General features: G+C 33.7%; 1 long non-coding RNA gene across 1 annotated transcript in view; it reads left to right on the top strand.

Moving 5' to 3' along the window:
• LOC146993490 (uncharacterized) overlaps nucleotides 1-21,379 on the top strand; it is a 60,764-nt gene that overhangs the window by 22,161 nt on the left and 17,224 nt on the right. The window contains exon 2 of the long non-coding RNA XR_015038283.1: nucleotides 23-97. This is a non-coding gene — a long non-coding RNA (uncharacterized LOC146993490). The remainder of the gene's footprint in view (nucleotides 1-22; nucleotides 98-21,379) is intronic.

Here is a 21,379-nt window from a genome sequence, read left to right as displayed (position 1 = left end):
TTGACTTTGGTTTCCGCTATAGGTGCTGTCCGCATGTTGGTTTTCCCATTTGTAAAGAAGATGCAAGCCAATTTCTCTAACGTTGGATGTATCCCAGGTAAATGCATTATTTACTATAACTATTTGTACGAATCCGATACGTGCTTTTAATTTCATTATATACTATAACTACGATTCTTTTTAATTAACATTATATGTCTAGATAAGCATCGGTTCACCAATTTTTTCCCATTGTTTATTAATAGGAGTTGATTATATTTCAAGTCAATTTCTTAAAAGAATAAATTAATAATAATAATCCAATAGTTATAATAAGTTTTAAAATTCTCTCTTGATTATGTCTCTTGTATCTTTAAATTACGAATTATTGTAAATTTACTGCGCAATTTCAGACGAAATCTCAAATATGCGCCGTAAAAATTAAACGGAGGTAAAGATTTTACCAGAATTATATTTATTAATTCGTATTAAATTCAATCTTAAAACGGCTTCAGAAGTGCATTATGGAATTAAGGAATCCAAATTTCGGCTGCATTTTGCACGTTTTGCATTATTTACCAAATTTGAGCTAATGGGAAAATAACCAGAAATGATTACGTATACGAATAATGCAGCTTTCATTTCCCAAAGTTTATGCACTTGCATACGAACATTAACAAACGGCGAAAAATTAACTTTAGTTAAATGCATCTGCACTTCGCGTTACCTAAACCAAACTATTGTTAAAAATTGCGTAGATACTTCTATGGAAATTACGGAATTTGGAAATTAACGTAGATACTACTTCGCTTTACAACGTTGAATTCTGTACTGAATGTAGGTGAAAGATCAAGAAGCAAACTATATTAATATATTTTTTTACGAAACTCTTGAAATATACTATTCGCGATAATTGATAAATATTTTCAAATTTCGCTGTTGAATTATTTTAAGTATAATGAAATAGTCTGCGTTTTGCTGTTGTTGTAACTCTGTGATGTTGCACCTCAGCATTTTAATTAGGAAAATGCAGTAGATTCTTCATTAACTGTTGACAATGTCTTTTATTGAAAAGTTCATTTACGAACGATTCAATAAGCTTCGGAAAGTGTAACATTCCATGAAGTGCAAATTCATGAAAGTGTAACTTTTAAAAGTAAGCAAAAAAAGGCAAGGCGTGGTTTTTTTTGGAGGATACTTTTTCCTTTCGGGATTTAAAAAAAATTCTGCAGAATGTTTCTGCTTCTGAAATAGAGGGAACTTGTGGCTGGTAGCCTTCAAAATTGGTAGCGTTATTTAAAATCTACATCAAACTAAGGTTGTTTTTGGAGGAAAGGCTAATTTTAAAGGGTTAACTGAAATCATTTAATCCTTACTTTAAAACTTTTGCAATTTAGACTTTATTTCTTCAATTTAAAAGAAGATTAATACAAAGGAGCGGCAATAACCGCATTATCCGGCGTCTTCTGTAAACGTCATCGAATATATTTTCGAGGAATTCATAAACTTCGTATAACAGATCGCCGTATGTAGATTGAAACACTTATAATATTGCTTATAATGCGCACAACAAGGAATAAACAATACTCGTTCACGAGTTAAAAACAGGCAAAAAAGCTTTTTACACAACAAAACTGTTAGTTAAGGTCAGATTTACTGTTGGTTGTCAATAATGGTTTCTTATTTTGACTATTATATTTGGCTAATCTTTGGAATATGCAAACAGGTAGTTTGGCTACATTTTGGTAAGGCGATAAAGGTTACTAGGTAGGACTTTAGTACACAGTTCGAATCACAGATTATTTTGTCTCAGAGAAATGAGAGATCATGAGACATGCCATGTGACGTTTTCCGGAAAATTCCGATCGTGATTTGAGCTCATAAGCATTTAGAGAAACAATTTCGCTGCTGAAGTGCAGAATCGTCCACTTATTTCTTTGGCGCTTTTTACAAGAGTAAGGAGAATTGGATTTTTGTCAATTTTCTTTCACTTTTGAAGTGAAAATAAATCGATGTGTGCATGGATAAAGTCAAGCGTGTGCGCAATGCCATTTTTGTGCAATTCTGGGATGTTTTTTTAAGTGAAAATAGGTCGACGTGTACATGGATACAGCGTATGTGCACTTCTTAAAAAGGCGCGAAGCAGTGGGCGATTCTGCACTTTCTCCCAATTTCGCATCTAATCTTCGTCATGAATAAGCACTTTTGTTCCATAAAAGTTCTAACATAAGCGTAATTCGGCTAGCAGATTGTTGGAAAAAATGTTGATAAAAAAAAAGCCTTATCTTTGTGAAAACAAAATGGCGTCCAAAAAAAGAAACTAGCAGGTTGCTGTAGCAGGGTTGGTCGCCAAATTTTCGCCAAAAAATTGCCAAGTTACCATAATCCGAAGATTCACCTTATATTTTATCACTTCAGTGTATAAATTTTAAAATATTTGACGGTACTTTTCTGCTAACGGAGTGCCACTTAAAGTCAGACATAATTACATTATTGAGATTACGGCAATGCATACTAGGGCTATCTGCTTGAAGGGAGGGATGCCTTCGTGGAGGACTTTCTAAGGGAAACTGGCTCGTATACGCGTTACACATGGGGAAAACCACGAAAACGCCCATGCAGACGGCAAGTTCGCTGAATTAGAACCTCGGACCGAACTACCAGTGTTTAGTGATTTTACCACTCGACCGCTGGTGGGCGAGTCAAATATAAACGTCGGTGTGAAACCTAACCAGATGAAAGCAACTTAATGATACGTAAAGCTTCATGAAAAACGAAATTGTAATAACAGTAATTTATAATATAACACAATATCTATATAATGTTTAATGTGTGTAGATCAGAAGCTGAGCAATTCTCTGACTGAGATCTATTGATATATTATTCTTCCCGTATACAGAACGATCTCTTTTTGCTTAAGGGCATCATCTAATTACATAAATTAGGCGAAAACTTATGATTCTATTTTTACTTCCATGTACGAAGTAAAAAGGGAAGTATTGTAATCGCGAAAAGTTTCAGGCAGCATATTTCAACGAAAATATCCATTTTGACCGCTATCGAATGCAATTTAATGATGTTTTTGCGTGATATCTGTACGTAAGAACGGAATAAAAGACTCGTTTCCACCAAAAAAATTATAAAACTGCTTTAAAATTAATTCTGAAGATAATTTTTCGTGGCGTCTGTACGAACATACGTACGTACGTATCTCGCATAACTCAAAAAGGAGTAGAACTAAAAATGGTTGAATTATGTTGTTTTTATCTTCCGGTTAAGGTTTTTATGCCTTTAGTAAATCTGTATGCAATATTTTTAGAATTATCAACAATTTTAAAGTTGTATAAGTGCCGCTAAGCCTTTATTTTCATGGCGGCCATTGATTGTTTACATTTGAAACATCAAACTAGTGGATTTGTTGCCAATCTAGAGAAACTTAGCCTTGCAACAACAAAGATAACGCCTTCATTTATTATTGCCAATTAAATCATACTTAATCCTTTCTGGAATTTTTTCGAGGAAATAAGTGTTTAAGATTTACTTCGTAATTTTTAATATAGATATTTTGAGTTTTTATGTATTTTTGCCTTCTCGTGAAGTGAGAACTAATTAATTGAATGAGAAATACTCAATCGTCTGTGAAAAACTGTTTCTTTCTTGTTTTGTTTGCTTAATTTCTTTTATACATCATTCTAGCTTTCTTATAGTATTTGAATAGAACATGTGGCAACGATTAGATAATTCTATTCTTTAAATGATATAAATTTTGTGCTTTATGAGTTATAATATGAACGAAGTATAATACTGTTAAGTGAATCTAGCGCCAGAATGGCTCTATGGTAAACACATACTACAGTGAATTTTAAAGAATGCATGTATTCTATTGTGGTTTATGCGGTATCGGTGAAATATATTTAATTCAATCCAATAAGTTTAAACGAAATGCAAGAAAAAATGCGTATAATTTAATATTCCGTACAAGGAAGTCATGTGGTGTACACATCAGATTTTTTCTTTTGACAAAAAGGAAGGTTTTATATTATATCACCAGTGAAGAGATAAAAATTTGTAAATGTATATATGTAGTAGCAAATTTATACAAATGTTGGTGTTTATATGTTTGAGTTATAATCACAATGATATTTATTGATTTTGTACGACTCTGCTCACTTATATTTTATTCAATTATTGTGCAATATGAGACTTAATTTTATATATATATTTCTAGTGTGCTTTGTATAATTTTCAATTTCTGGGTTATTTTTGAATTTTATGCTTTTAACTAGCTTGAAATATATCGAGTGTTGTACGAATGCGCATTGCAGTTGTATAATGGCTTGGAGGACAGATCAAGATATACCTTGTTAGGAAAATTTCGATAATATTTAGCAATTTCTCGCCGAATGGGCGTTACTCTGAATGTTTCTTAAAATGCATTTTTTACTAGAATACGGTTTTTAAATTAAGAGTCACTCACCAAAGATGTTACCAAGACAGAATTAATTTGTTTCGTACTTACGCATTATCCTGTCGACAATACATTAGTCGCCATGCAGTGCGATTTAGCGCCAATTATGGATATGCATGATATAAACATGTCGCTTTTGTCTCTTGTAACTCCAGTTAATTCTCTACATGTCCCGTTAGGTTTTTATGAACAAGGATATAAATTAACTTTTATTATTATTATATACATATTTTTTGCATTTAAAAAATGAGTAAAATTTGGGACCTGCTTTCTACAGATGAGTAACCGGTAGTTATTACCGGTAGGTGATTATTTTGAAAGTTATAGTACCTTGCCACCAATAAAATTGTGTATTAGTGGACATGATATTGTCTGCTGAATACGGTGGATAAAAAACTTACAGACTGCAGGAATTGCCTGCGAGAAATTTGCACTCATCGCGTTTTAAACGGAGCTTCTGCAAAATCAGTGTCAATACAGTAGAAGTCCATTAGTCCGGCATCCAACAGTCCGGAATGCCCGATAGTCCGGCATCGCTCCGTAAAATTGTAAAAATTTTGGTTTTCTCCAAAAGTGTGTCTTTAAAGCAAATAAAACCGCTCGAGAGCTATTCGGAAGTTTTCGGGGTAGTTAGAGATCCTCCGGTATTGTGATAGGTAAATCCGCAAAACCCAGGGCTTTTAAGAGTGTTACACACTTGCCTGTCCAATACGATGATCAATCAAATGCGTGGATAACTGCCGCCCTCTTTAAAGACTGGTTTTTTCACCACTTTGTGCCTGAGGTCAAGGAATCCTTCAAAAGCCTTGGTCTACCAGAAGATACTAAAGGCCATCCTTCTTTTGGACAATTGCAAAGCCCATCCGCCAGTAGATGAGTTAGTTTCTGGAAATATTGTTGCTACTCTGCTCCCACCTAACGTAACATCTTTGATTCAACCCATGGACCCAAGGGGTTATTCAAAATTTTAAATGCTTTTAGAGAAGGTCTTTTATTCAAGGCCTGTTAAATGCCGACTGTGACGTGACTGATTTTCAAAAAAAGTTTACAGTAAAAGATGCCGTCTATGCTATTGCACAGTCTTGGAACCAGGTAAAAAATACAACACTCCAAAAATGCTGGAGAAAACTTTGGCCAGCTGCAAACCCTGCATCTGACCTAACTCTACAGACTGATGAGGAATAAAACCATCAAGACGCTCTGACCAAAGTTTTGGATGTCGTTAGAAGTACTGACAATCCCTTGAAAAACCTGCCTGAAGATGAGGTAGAGGAGTGGCTTTTAATCGACGAGAATGAGCCTGTTGAACAAGAACTAACCGATGAGGACATTATCAACATTGTAGTAAACCCTCAGCCTACTCAAAATCTTGAAGAAAATGACTCAGATGCCGAAACGGAAGAAAAGGAAAAAATCAGCTGGGCAGAAGCTGCAGAATCACTAAATAAGTTTATCTCTTTTGCCGAGGCTAGTACTAGCTACAGTGCTTCAGAAATTATTGATTTCCATATCATTAGAAATAAATTTTATACTAAACGCCAAAAGTCAAGAAAACAAAAAGACATTCGTGACTTTTTTAAATCTAAGTGAAATATGTTTTACAGTACGTGTACATACATTATATGAAATGTAAAATAAACTTTGTTGTATGTATTTGCATACTGTGTTTTTAGTTTAATTATTAACCTAATTGTTCTTATAATTACCGCCCGATAGACCGGAATTTTCGGTAGTCTGGCACCGAGCCGGTCCCGAATGTGCCGGATTATCGGACTTCTACTGTAGTAGAAACTGACGAAAGCCAGTTTCACGGAGCGGGTCGGATATTGTAAGAATTTATTAAAGAAAGAGGCGCCATTTCTTTTAAAATTCCTTAGTCATCATTGGAGCAACTTTCGTGATTCAAGGGCAGTCAACTTTGACGGTCGACGAGATAATACGTTAGTTCCATCTGTTTTGCGAAATGAAAATATGTTCCGTACTTACGTATTAACGCCACCTCGGCTCAATTTGGGGATTGTTTTTACTAATGAAACCTTAAAGTACCTTAACGGATGCGAGCTGCTGGTTTTCGGTAATTTTTTTTAGAAAGATTCCCAAACTATCGATATTTATCGTAAGTCGGTAGACATTGTCAACATACGAAAAGAAATACATTTTAGCAGTTTAAAATACAAATTTTGCTTATCAAGGATAATAAAACACTCGTATTCGTCTCCAAATCTTTTTGTAATCTTCTCCCTAAATACGTAGCGATCTGTTTTCAGTTAGAATTTAATCAAAATTAATTTAGCAAATAATAAAAATTAATTTTAAGAGTAAAATGTTAAGCTCAAAGTCTTGAATTAAGGTTATAAATCAGATTGGATGACTTGTATTGATATTCCGATCTGTGACAGCTTATTTAATGAAGGCTCGCTGTCGCGGCGAATCTATTTAACTTCATGCAAATAGGGCGCGAATATCACTGTCCTTGCTCTTTTCTATCATTCTTTCATAGTGAATCTTCTGTAAATATCTTTCAAAGTTTTGTTTGTACACGAATGTAAAAGTAAATTCTTTCTTTTATATATTAATCTCCAAATTTCTGATTTAGTTCTGAGCTTTCATTATTAAAGAACAAAGATATAAACAGACGAACTTTAGAACTTGAAACGTCTACTAGAAGAATGCAATAATAACAAGAACAATAATTTCAAGTATTTACCTATTAACATAACAACCACTCTGGCGCAAATTGACGACCGTTTCAGATGAAAAGGTGATAGTTACTTATCGAGTGCAAACTGGCGGTTGTCGCAACTTAAAAAAAAAAGCGATTCCCAAACCGTAAATATTTGTCGGTAAACATTATCAACACATCAAAGGAAAACACACTTTAGCAATTTGAAATACAAAATTAAATAAGGATAAATTATACGAAAAAAATTAAATTATTAAATAAATTATACGATACATGAAAAGTTAAAACACATGTTTTTGTGCTGTTCTTTTCCCATGATCTGTTTTCGCTTAGGCGATGGACCTAAAGATCTGTTTCTCTTTGAAAACATAAGAAACTGTGTCCAAGCTTGACATTGCGGCACCGGCTTTCCCATAGTTTGGCTGACATCGCTACCAAACTCCTGTCTCTTTAGTCGTTTTGCGGCAAAATAAAACCATTCCTGCAGGAATTTTACTTTAGTTTCTTCTATTGACAAATTCATATTTTACTTAAATTCATATTTTAAAATTGAGTTTAAGGCAAAAAATATCACAATTTATTTATAAGAGTCGTTGGGACATGAAAACATCAAAAACAACTGACACATTCGGAAAATCTGGCGACTGCTACTAAAGTAGTTGCGAAGTACCCAACTTTAATAGTAACAGGAGAAATAATTTCTATTATAAAAATAAAGGTACTTTTTCGGTTTGCCTGCGCAAACGATAAAGTCGCCAATAATGGTACAACTAATGCCAAACGGAATATCTTCGCTGGTAACCTTTTACGCTTCATTTTCAAAATAAGTCATTTCTTATCAGATGGATTGTTTCTTTCAATACTGACATACAATTACATAGAATGTTTATCAGATAGTTCAATTTTATACCCTAAGACCATTTGCGGTAATTAAGTCAATTAGGGTGCAATCACACCGCTCACCCGAAAGCGAAAATATAGGAAAGGCAAAATTAAGGGTTAACTTCATCCATTCTAATGAGAATGCACTAGCGAAGTACAGTAGACTCCCGATTATCCGCGCCTGCCGCACAAAGTTTTTTTTTTTTCCTAAACAAGCGTAAAGCAAAGAAAATAAAAATGTTCACGAAACTGAGCGAAACGTTAAATTTGCTAACATCGTGCTTGATCATCTACTGACTGCTACATTGTTTGTTGGATGTTTTAATGCTGATCGTTTGAGGATTTGTAAGTGCGGAAATGCCGACAGTATATTCTTGAAAAATATGTCATTCGACAGCCCTTTATAAGAGTAACAGTTTGATATAACTCTCATAGGGGTGCTCCTTATCACCTGTGGACGGTTGAATTAATTACAACTTCGGAAAATAGGTCTCTGCTTTTCAACAATCATTACTCCGTTTCAACGGTGGTGTAAGCTTTATGTACTAGATATTTTCAAGATTTTATTTGAAAATTATGTTTTAAATTATATTTTCTTATAAGAGAAATTTTCTTCTTTACATTAAGATATATACTTTTCCTATACCTATTTGCATTTAAAAATTATTATATTTTCAAATTTTGAAACTTATCCTCTTTTATCTTAAGAAAAATTTATTGAGTTACATTATTGAATCGGCTCTAACTGATATAAATACATATATCTTTTATATTTTCATTTTAAGATTTTGTTGAAATATAATGATTTTATAATAGAAATAACAAGAAGAATTTTCTCTTTCTTTTCATATTGGTTTAATTTCTGAATATTCCTTATTTTAAAAGTTATTATACATTTTTCAATATTTTACTATTTATTTTCATATTTAAATCATTGGAATATTACTAGCAATGCATATGCCAAAATTTAACTAAGCGCATGCAATAATACATTTATCTAATATGTAAAATTGTTAATATCCTTAATAATAAAATAAATAAATCTCATTTTAAATATATTTTAAGAAATTGTTTAGTTTTCTGTACTTGGAAACACTAAATATTCAAATATTATTAAATAGTAATATACGTAATAAAAGTTTACGCATTGTTTACATTTTAATAGCAGAAAGCATTGACTCTTGTGTTTTCAAGATTTCAATTTTACAAGACTTCAACTTTTTATTTCTATTTTTCTTCTCTACATTTCTATTATTTTATAATAATAATGAGTACCATTGATACTTTTTCGGACACAAATTCAGAATTGGATATGGAGTATTCTACTGACGTTCTCGAAAATTCTGAAAATGTCCTCGTCAGCAATAAGGAGGTCATCGAATTCTTTTACAACAGAGGACTGAAATTGTTAAAATCCAAAAAGGGGGAAAAGAACACTATTCCATTAAAGTTACAAAATCAACTAACACAAATTTTGGACAATCTAAGAAATATTGCTATGAAATCAACTGAAATTAAGAACTATTCTGATAAATCAGGCCAATTCACTCCTACTATCCTGTCTCCAAATACTCATAATAAGAAGACTACTATGCAAGACAAAGCGGGGCAAGTTACTCCGTCTATTCAGTCTCCTCAATCTCAAAAAGAAAAAATCAATACTCAAAATAAATCAGCTCATATTATTCCTAATTTTCATTTAAATGAAACTCGCACTGATAATTTTCATCAAGATCACTTGCATATGAGATCAAACTGCCATACACATTCTACTCCGAATATCACACTACCACACAATTATCCATCTGTGAACGATTACAACTCAAATAAAAAATCCCCAGTACTTATCATCCATCCAAAAGAAAATAATACGACTGAAAAACTTTTAGATGATTTGGATCACTATGTACCATTAAACAATTTGAAACAGAAAATTAAAAAAATAACCAAACTTAAAAGAGGATGCCTGGTTGTCACCTGCGAATCTTACAACGATGTCAAACTCCTTAAAACAACAATAATAGATAGCCCAATAGATAATATTTCTCTTCGAATCTCTTTACCAAGACTCCCAAGATGTAACTTTCACAATGTTCCAGCCCATTACACGGATCAGGACAGTTCTGCCTTAATATCTTCGTTAATAGATACTTCCAACCACTCTTTCGCCCCACTTTTCAAACTTTCAGAAAGATCAGAATCTACTACAAAGTGGGTAATTGAATGTTCCCCCACGGTTTTTGAACTTCTTATCAATATGAAATCAATTGCAATAGGTTGGAAAACTATTCGAATCACCGAGCACTTCGGAATTCGTCGATGCAATAATTGTCAAGATTTCACACATTCAAGCAAATTCTGCACTTATTCAACTCATTGTCTATACTGCGGAGATAATCATCATATCTCGCAATGTCAAGCTCCAGCTCCAACCTGCATTAACTGTCAAGTTAATAACTCTTATTTTAACACCAATTTTCATATCTCTCATGCTGCAAATGACGTTCACTGCCCTTCTTATCAATTAGAAGTCTCGAAAATAAAATCAAGAACATACTACTAATGGATTCTCATAAACAAATAAGAATACTACAAATAAATTTACAAACAGCTCGTGCTACTTTACCGAATGCTCTACAGTTTGCAAAAGAAGAAAATATCAATATCATCTTTGCACAAGAACCATTTATTTCCTCAACAAGGAAATTGGAAATTCCATCGGGGCTATTTTATCATCTTTCGCATTCTCATAAATCTGCTATAATCTACATTGGGCCTCTAACTCCAATAATAGTTCATACTACTCTACATACAATAACTATCAAATTAGAATTTCTTATTCATCCTTTATTTTGTACCTCCATTTATGCTCCTCCATCAATAGACTTGCAAGAGATACTTATAAAACTGGACTCAATTCAACTGCCTCCAAACTCAAATCCCATCCTTGCAGGAGACTTCAACGCACATAGCCCTATATGGGGAGCGCCGGTTGAAAATAATTGAGGTAGACTGCTTTTAGAATTTATTCAAGAAAAACGACTTACAATTTTAAATAACGCTAATAGTCCACCTACATTCCTGACATTAAGAGCACAAGGTTGGATTGACTTAACTCTCGCAGCGCCTAAAATAGCATCCTTAATCACAAATTGGAAAGTTTCTGAAATAGAATCTTTTAGTGATCACCGATTCATCACCTTTGTAATACAATCTGATTTCACTTTTAATAAAAAACGTCGCTTCAAAACTCATTATGGCGGACACAATAAATTTATAGCTAATCTACAAAATTACCCTGCCAGTATTCTTCATTCCTTAAAAACAGCCTCTTCAAAAGCGGAAGTAAATTCCTCTGTTTCATACCTCATATATAGTATAACAGAGATCTGCAACTCCTCATATAAACGATGCTCAGGTACCAAAAAATTAAGTACTCCATGGTGGAACCAAAATCTTGCAATAGAAAGAAAAAAAGGAAGAGCGCATTATAAAAGAAATATCAGAATATCAAAAATTAATAGTTGGAAAAAATTTTGCACTTCTACCTCCAAAATTTATGGCTCCGCCTTCAAAATAGCGCACAATAAAATTTTCACTCCTCCTTCATTATCAATGTACAGCTTCTCTGAATCAATTTCCTCTTCCCAAGCTGCGTTAGAAATTTTATCAAAACTATTCCCACAAGATGAATATAGATCGAATCATACCACAGATACAGAAGCATCTAACAGTTCTTCTACACGTCGTCCTAATCCACCAACAGTTATCATCCCTCCAAAGATCGATGAATTGGAACATATCATCAAAAGACTAAATAACAGGAAAGCACCAGGTCTCGATGGTATCGACAACATCATCTTAAAACTTATTTTTTATAATAATCTACAAATTATTATATCATTCATTAACGCCTGCTGGTATAACTTAACATTTCCTAATATATTAAAAAATGCAGAAGTTGTTTGGCTCCTCAAGAAAAATAAACCAGCCACAAACCCTCTATCTTATAGGCCAATATGCCTTCTTCCCACGTTGGGCAAACTCCTTGAAAAACTAATCCTTTCAAGACTTTTATATCATCTAAATAAGAATAAAATCATGCATGAAAATCAGTATGGATTCACACCAAATAAATCAACAGATCATGCTTTTCAAAAAATGCAAGAAGTCTTAAAGATGAATGAATCAAAGAATCTTCATTCAATAATAATTTCGATAGATATTCAAGCAGCCTTCGATTCAATCCGCTGGAAAGACATCCTAACAATTCTAGAAATAATAGCATGCCCTCAGGATATCCTTCATATTATCAAAGACTACCTATGCAATAGAACTCTACAATATTCTTCAGATTCCGGTGTAATAAATTATAAATTAACAAAAGGTTGTCCTCAAGGATCTTGCTTAAGCCCTACGTTTTGGAATCTTATAGCAAACGAAGTTTTAAAACTATACGACAATATTAATCATAGCCATATCCAAGCATACGCAGATGATTTTCTTCTCATTGTGAACGCAAGTAGCCGGAAATCAATAGAAATTAACTCCAGTTTTTCTTTAAATATCTTCCGCAACTGGACAGAAAAATTTCATCTTAAAATTTCTACTACAAAATGTAAAGCACTATATATTCCAAAAAGAGGTACTTCCATAAAAAACCTAAGAAAGCCAATAATCAAAATTTCTCAAGAAAAAATCAAAATTGACAAGAGCATCACATATCTGGGAATAGTATTAGATACTCGGCAATCCTGGCATTTCCATATTCAATATCTCAAAAACAAAACTTTAACCCTTCACAATTCTCTTAGATCTGTAACAGTCAGTTAACAAAAATATAAATTTTAACAAAAATGTTATGCTTAAAGAAGGGAAAATACCTTACGGTACCTTTAAAATTGTGTACGTCTTTCGATACCCTTGATAGAGTATTCGCTACTTTTATTTTATGTTCCAAACGCCAAAATGTTTTAAATAAAATAATTTTTTTCACATTCATATATTATTGTAACATGTACCCTTTAAAATTTTTTAGAGGAGATGCTTTACTGCTGCTCATTTTAAACTCATCATTTTAATTTTATATATCTGAAAAATAATCCCTTTGAGCTTACACGTTTTACTTATTTGGGTTAATTAAAAATAAAATATAGTGAATGCACAGAAATTAAAGATTTGCACATGCCGGAAATGAAAAATATGAAATATGCATGGGTATTTATGCATGTGCTTGCAAAAAGCATGTATCTGGCTTTAACAAAATACATAAATATTCATTAAATTATTTATAAATGTATTTGAAATGAAGAATTTATTCATTTATAAACAACTGTGAAGAAATCTAATTATTAAATGTATCTAATTTATAATTATTATAAATGTTATCTAAATATATAATAACCTTAATATTGAATTGTAAACATAAATTGAAATCCTATTGACAAATACGTTATAAAACTATTTAAGCAAGAATTGTTCGTACTGGAAAGCAATCTGTTAAAAGGCATTGTAGAGCAAATGCTTTGAGATGCGCACTTAAGAAAGTAATAAAGAGTTTTGGAATATCTATTGTTGAAATTAATGGTAAAAAAATCTGATAAGTATAATTAAAGGAATTATTCCCCTTACATTTTATAATAACACAGTTAAAAGTTTTAAATAATACTTTAAAAAAATCCTTATTTTATTCCATTTCAGAAATGTTCAGAGAAAGTTAAGTACTATTTAAAGTATTTCGCTAATTTCTGATAATTCTCTAATTTAAAATGAACCGAATAGAGTATTAATTATAAATTTACTTATATTTTTCGATTTAAAAGATGCCTCAGAAGCCAAAAAAATCAAAAAAGCCAAAAAAAGAAAGTATTTTAGGAAGAAGCTCTGTAAATAGAAAAGAAATAATGCATAATTTTAATATTAATAATACAATAAACTTTTATCTTAAGTTTTGTACCTTAACCGAATAAAATCGAATTACCTTAATTTTTTTTCTAATGCAATTAACGAAAACTTGTGAAAATATTTCATTCAAATTAAACCATTCTGAGAAAACTGTTCTGCGAAAAGTATAGCAATTAATTCCGTTCAGAATGAAATGTTCTTTAAAAATATGCTGTTTTCAAATACTTAGGACTCTGAAGTGTTGTAGAAAAAGAAAATATATACATTTATATGTATATTTACGACGTAATTGCAAAATATTTACATCCGATCGAGTCAACCCATTGAACTTAATGGTAAATGATCCAATGTTTTGGTCACCACGTAGGGATCGCCGGTGCTTCAGAACAGGGTACGGGAGAAACCTGTTTAGGGCTACTCCATCTTACTTTCTACCTCTATGGGTTATATCCTGCGAAAATGTGCAGGAGTTGCTGGTAGGCAGTGGTACAAAAACGTGCGGAGCGCTAAGGGTTAAAATTGCCATTGCACTGATTCTAGTAAGATTTTTACTGATGTATTTATCCGGTCAGTGCACAAGTTCGTGCGCATTAAGAGTATGTGTGGAATTCACTATGGCGCATTTACTAAAACAATACAATTTTGAACCTATTGAAACTTCTCATCGTTTGACTAACATATTATTCAGTTCATCACCAACTTTCGTAAATATCGAACGCATTTTAGTACCCGTAGAAGGTGAATATAGATAATCAGTACAAACGTGCTGTGCTACATTTTTTATTTTCGTGTGGTGAATCTGACAGGTTTGCAGCGATAAAAATTAATAGTGAACACACTATTAGTGTAAGGACTGTCCAGAAATGGTTTAAAAAATTTGAAGTTGGAAAATGTCAGTTGGATGATGAACGCATACTGATCCAACAACGCTGCAAAAAATGAGTGAATTTAATTGAGATCTTTTGCCACATCTTGCTTATCCCCAGATATTGCCCCAAGTGAATTTCACTTACAGTAGACTCAGGATTGTCCTCGCCTGCCGCACAAAGTTTTTTTTTTTTTTTTTTTTTACAAGCGTAAAGCAGAAGTTCAGAAAGAAAATAAAAATGTTCACAAAACTGAGCGAAACGTTAAATTTGCTAAACATCGTGCTTATTTATAGCAAAAATATCCCAGGCCTTCTCGGAACCTTCCCCTCTGATGAGTAAGGTATTTCTTACTCACCCTTGCAGTGCCCGCTCCACCCCCCTCTCTCGTCTTAATCTTACTGATACGTCTTACTTAATCTTACTGATTTTACAGTTATGATTTTGTAATTACATAGTACATTACAGTCTTAAAACAGTAAATATGTTTTAATTTTTCTGTGTATCCTTGACGCCTCTCGTAAGTACAAAGCACTTCTGTGTTTTCATTAACAAAATGCGGGCCCACCAGCGGCCGAGCGGTAAAGTCGCTGAACACTGGTAGTTCGGTCCGAGGTTCGAATCCCGCGAACGAGCTGGCTGCAGGGGTGGTTTCGTGGTTTTCCCCATATGTAACGTGTATACGAGCCAGTTTCCCTTAGAAAGTCCTCCACGAAGGCATCCCTCCCCTTAGGCAGATAGCCCTAGTGTGCTTTGCCATAATTAAATACACACACACATTAACAAAATGCATTTTAGGTTAGTTTTGAGTGATATACTAAAATATTAAGCGTTAGTTAAACATTTCCTGCTGTTTATCTTACGTTTTATTGTACATATACATTTTTCAGAGTTGGAATAACAGTTTCCTCTTTTGCTATACCCGTTTTTAGCTTTTTTCGGATTATTCGCGATTTTTGTTATCCGCGGCGGTCGCGCCACCCATTTCGCAAATAATCGGGAGTGCACTGTATTTCGTGCCTTACAATGCGCTACTGCTCGCTTTCAAGTCGTAGAGTTTGTTAATCAAAAATTTGTTAAGTTTTACAGTTTTTACAAAATCTCTCTCTATATAGAGAGAGAAGAAAGAATATCTGTTTGTTTGTTCGCGTTATTGATTTCTGGTTAATGATGATAAATATTTTGCCACATTTAATCCACTAAAATTGAATGAATACACGGGAAGTATTGGATGAAACTTGAGCTTTTATAACCGTTTGATAAGAAAGACGAAAATCATTCAAAACTGCTTGCCATTGTTGCTGATATAATGAGAGAGATGTAGCTTACTTTTCTATCGAAATTTTTTATGTGAGTTCCATATCGCATCAGATTTACAAATGTATGACTATGAATCGTATTTTTTGCATCGTTATTACAGCAGGACCGTTCTCTTTGATGTTAGATGCATTACTCTCAATCTGTTATAATATTTTATCTCATACTTCGTTATTACAGCAGGACCGTTCTCTCTGATGTTAGATGCATTACTCTCAATCTGTTATAATATTTTATCTCATACTAACAGTTATAATATTTTATCTCATACTAACAGTTATAATATTTTATCTCATACTAGCCGCTACTCGGCCAGCCTTCGTCTGGCTTTTAAATGTACCGAAAAATTGCCTGAAGGGAACACCGAACATTAAATTTAAAAACTGCACAGAATATTACTCTGCAGAACAAATTTATCAAAAAATCAATAAAAATATATTATATATATATATAAAATGACAGTGAAATATGCCAATCTCTTAAAAACAGTGACATAAGAAATACGATGAAAAATTGTTGCCAAACTCATATTTCTAAAAGAATGAAACTATTCAAAATGATGCGATTTCATCCAAAATCTATCAACAACAATAAGAAAGGAAAATGGTTGTCAAAGTCACATTTTTAAAGATGTGAGAAGTGTACTAGGAAGCTTCATTTAAAACATTTTTTAAAAATACAAAATTTTATCAATTTCCCAGAATTCTTTTTTGTAAAAACAGTCGCAAGGATGAAAGTTTAACGTGTCCAAAAATCAAAGAAAAATAAACTGTACATTTTTAAAAATAAACTTTTTTAGAAAAAATCCCGTTGAAGAGGTGTTAAGCTCACTTTGTTAAATAAATTCGTATTGAATTTATTTATTGAAACACGAAATTTATTTTAAGTTCCTAAAATATCTAAGTGCCTACGTTTCATGAAGATGTGAAAATGGAGTGTGTAGAGTAAAATCTCGCTTTCCTATAGCCCATTATGTCTCAAAATGACGAGATTTCGTCACAAAACATAAAATTAAAAAACTTCGAATTCGAATTTCGAAAAATTCTCTTCGAGGTGCACTGGTTCTTGTCTAGATGCACCTATGTACCAAATTTCGTAGCCGTGGCTCTATTAGCTTACGCGCAACGCGAACGAAAGACACACACACAGACAGACTCTTTCGTTTATTATATGTAGAGATTTTCAAGAGAAAACAGTCAGCAGTCCAGTATACAAAGCATAGCGAGAAAGTCTGTGTGTGTTTGTTCGCTAATAACTCAGTTTCCAAACCTTTTACAATTCTTTTCTGGGTCCTGGTAAAGGTAGCTAAAATTCAGAGATATTAATTAAAAACTCTTAAAACGCTAGTTTTCGCCTTCATTTTCCCGAGTGGCAACAGTGTTGATATCAGCAACAACGGCAACGCTGCCTGTTTGCCATTGTTGGCGGTATGCCCATTAAGTCTGATGCGATTTTGATAAAAAAACGTAAAATAAAATGTCATTCGAATTTCGAAAACCTGGCTTGGAGGTGCGCTGGCTCTTGTGTAGATGCATCTATGTACCAAATTTTTTAGCCCTGAGTCTATTAGCTTATACGCAGCACGAACCAAAGACACACGCAAACAAACTTTACCTTTTATTATATGTAGAGAAATTCCGTTCAAGAAAGTAATGTGTTGTACACATCAGATTTTTTGAATTTAAACATTGTAAAACAATGTTTTACAGTTTTTAATTTACCGAGGAGTTACTTACCATTTTCATTGATAGATTTACATTACCTTGCAATCCAATATGCGTAAATGGCCACAAAATGAAACTATACGTAAAGGAAAGTTCGTGGAGGTGAAAAAGTTGTAAATTAAAAAAAAAAAAATAAATAAATAAAAAAAATAAAAAAAATAAATCATTCGATCCGACAAATCCGTTTAATCGTTCCAGAATACCGATCCTAACAGCGTTGCGTTTCATCTTCTGCTCGGCAGAGGGAACTGATGTCGCTTAAGTGGTTCGATGAACAGCTCAACATGTGTTAAAATACCAGGATTGAATGGAACAATTTTTATGAGAGTTTTGTTTGGTAAATGTGCATCGACGACCTAACGGACGAATAGGTGGCCCTGGAAGAATAATCTAGATTGACGAGCGTTTGTTCGTGAGACGACATTTCGTTCAGAGTTTCAGAGAGTTCAGTTTTTCTGATCGTTTCAGAGTTTCTACAGCACTTCATCGACGACTGTAAAACAGGGTTCTTCCACAGCAGACACTAGTGGATATTCGGAGGGTTATGTCGTGAAGTTGTGAGGATTTGGTTAATTTGAAGTTAATCAGTTTTTGTTGAGTAATTTACCTTTCTTATTTCCATTCCCTGTCGGAACGATATTTCAATTTCGCGCGTTGTTCGAAGTAGGGTGAAAAGATACTATTCAAGCAGGTGTCGAATTACTAGAGACACATCGTGTTCTGCAACCGTGCATATATTAGTTGCCGGTCGTACGTCGGTGGTAGCCAGTTCTCGTTAATTATCTCTGTGCAGCTTCGGCTGATTATTTAATTTAGTTTTAATTTTATATATCTAATTTGAATTGCAGCCAAGCTTTGGCTAAATTTGTAAGCACCAGGTTATCAGTCTATAAATTCTTCCTTGAGTCGAATAAAAGGGTCTTTTCTACCTTCGTACGCGCCCACCAGCTGCAGAGCGGTAAATTCGCTGAACACTGGTAGTTTGGTCCGAGGTTCGAATCCCGCGAACGGGCTGGCTGCATGGGCGTTTTCGTGGTTTTCCCCATCTGTAACGTGTATACGAGCCAGTTTTCCTTAGAAAATCCTCCACGGAGGCATCCCTCCCCTTAGGCGGATAGCCCTAGTGTGCTTTGCCGTATTCACAATACATACACACTCTTCGTACGCCTTGTCATGGATACAGTTTCGCTTCACATTACTAGTAAGCATCCAACCTACAAAGTAAAGTTGTTTTAATCAAAATCTTACAAAGTGGTCAGTGCCTTCTTGTTCAGGAGCCCACCAGCGGCCGAGCGGTAAAGACGCTGAACACTGGTATTTCAGTTCGAGGTTCGAATGCCGCGAACGGGCTGGCTGCATGGCCGTTTTCGTGGTTTTCCTCATGTGTAACGTGTATACGAGCCAGTTTCCCTTAAAAAGTCCTCAACAATGGCATCGCTTCCTTTAGGCATATAGCCATCGTGTGCTTTGCCATAATTGAATAATCCCAATCTCCTTCTTGTTCAGGTTCTGAATCTGGAGGCAAGCACATGTTCTTGCGTGCATAAGGGTTCGTAATGGGCAAAATTTATTTTTATCCGAAGAAACAGCTGTTCAAAGTGTCACAGAGCACAATCAGTAGTTACACTTCTAGCTACTAGGAACGTTAAGCAAAACAGAATCCAAAAGCTCATCTGAAAAGCGAAGCTTTCCAAATGCTCTTGTGAGCTAACAACTAACGATTAGAATTGAGGAACTGATACACTTTCCGGTCTTATACTTTTTACCGTCGAGATATTTCTAGTACTTTGTGCTTCTCGAAATTAGCGAAAGGCATATATGAGGGCCGAATACGGTTACAGTTGCTTAGAACATCGATTAAAGTTATTAAACTATAATTAAACTATAATATCCATTAGAGTTACACAACGACCGGAGCCAAATGGTCACCAAGCTTGGTGACTTTTGGGGCTTTCTCGCCAGATTTGCGACCGAAATGAGTCGCCAAAGCCGTTTGCAGCTGGGCGATATTTCGCCAAATTAGCGAGATAGCCATTTACTCAATGTTAAATATAGTTGCCCCGGTATTCTTGCTTTTTTGGTACAGCATGATCTCTGTAAATTTTCATGTTGCGTTATGCAGAAAAATACGAGAATTTCACATATAATTGCACTAAAATCATCTCTCTATGTACAAAATTCGTAACAATGTTAACAATTGAAACCACTAGGTAGCAGAAGGATCGACCGTTTATTCAAATTGCTTTATTGAGATGACTATAAAACAGACAAGCTTGAAAAGATTGGTTACAGCCATTTATCTATAAGACTATGCCATGTTGAAAGCAATCGCCATGTTAAAAGCAATTTGAAATGTCATGTTAAAAGCAATCATGGGGATTTGACAGCCACAAACTATATGCACATTTTTTAAACTTGGCGACAATCTTGCCAAATTTGATAAGGGCTACCGTAAAATCGAGTAGTACCAGTTATCATTGAAAGTTTGAAAGTCTAAGGTGAAAAAAAACAGAAGCACCGAATTACACATTTAATACGTTTGTAATGTAGTTATTATTAGCTGCGTTAATTAAACTTCATATTGTTGCGTGCGTACGGTTTCGTTACGAAATGAATGCACAAATCCGATGAAAAATGAACAAAAATTTATTATTATTACAACAAAAATGCTTAAATTTTCTCAAATTATCATGCAGTATTACAATATCTCACAGTAGTTATCTTTTAACTACTTAAATGTCCAATGAACGTAATTCAAAACAGCTAAAGAAAGCTAATCCGCGAATTCGATACAATCAACAAGAGCAGTTTTCTAAACAACAACAAACTACGCAACTACTACGAACTGATGTTTTCCTCCTTTTATAAGATTTTAAAATCACGCGCTAAAATTTTCTAGTACTTTCTCGAAATCAAAAAGAGATATTTATTTATTTAATGCACGCGCTCTTGTATTTTCAATTTTCCGGCTTAGCTTTCTTTTAATATTCGTCACGCGCTGCACTGCGCGAGAAATAAAACCATTTAATTTATAATTGAACTAACATTAGCTTTTTAAATACCAAATTCGTAACACTACCCCCTTCCCAAGGACTGCACGTCCCGGGCAGTACAGTCCCTGGACAGGAAGCCAAACTTACAACTAAAGGTATAAATGCAATAATAAGCATTACATTACAATAATAAACAACATGAACAACAAATGCAATAAATAAAACAAATCAAATGCTATCAAATACAAATCAAATACAAAATACACATCAAATACTAAATGCAAATCAAATACTAAATACAAATCCAATCAAATACACATTTAAAAACAAAAAGGACCATGGGCTTTTGCACTATTTACAATTATTTACATTATGTACTATGTCCATTGTAATGAGCTAACCTGTCGTAATGAACGACTTTAAGTTTAGAGTTCGAAGACTTACGGATAATGACGTCATTCAGTCTCTTCAGGACTGTGTATGGACCAATCGAAGGTGACTGCAATTTAGAACTGAGTTTTTTTTGTTGAATCGGGTTCCACAACCACACCTTGTCTCCTTTG

The sequence above is a fragment of the Stegodyphus dumicola genome, chromosome 12 (genome assembly GCF_044657685.1).
Source record: "Stegodyphus dumicola isolate Sdum_Otavi_A_Nest chromosome 12, ASM4465768v1".
NCBI classification, from domain to species: Eukaryota; Metazoa; Arthropoda; class Arachnida; order Araneae; family Eresidae; genus Stegodyphus; species Stegodyphus dumicola.
The sequence above is the reverse complement of the archived record's forward strand: the minus strand, read 5'-3'. Positions and strand labels throughout refer to the sequence as shown.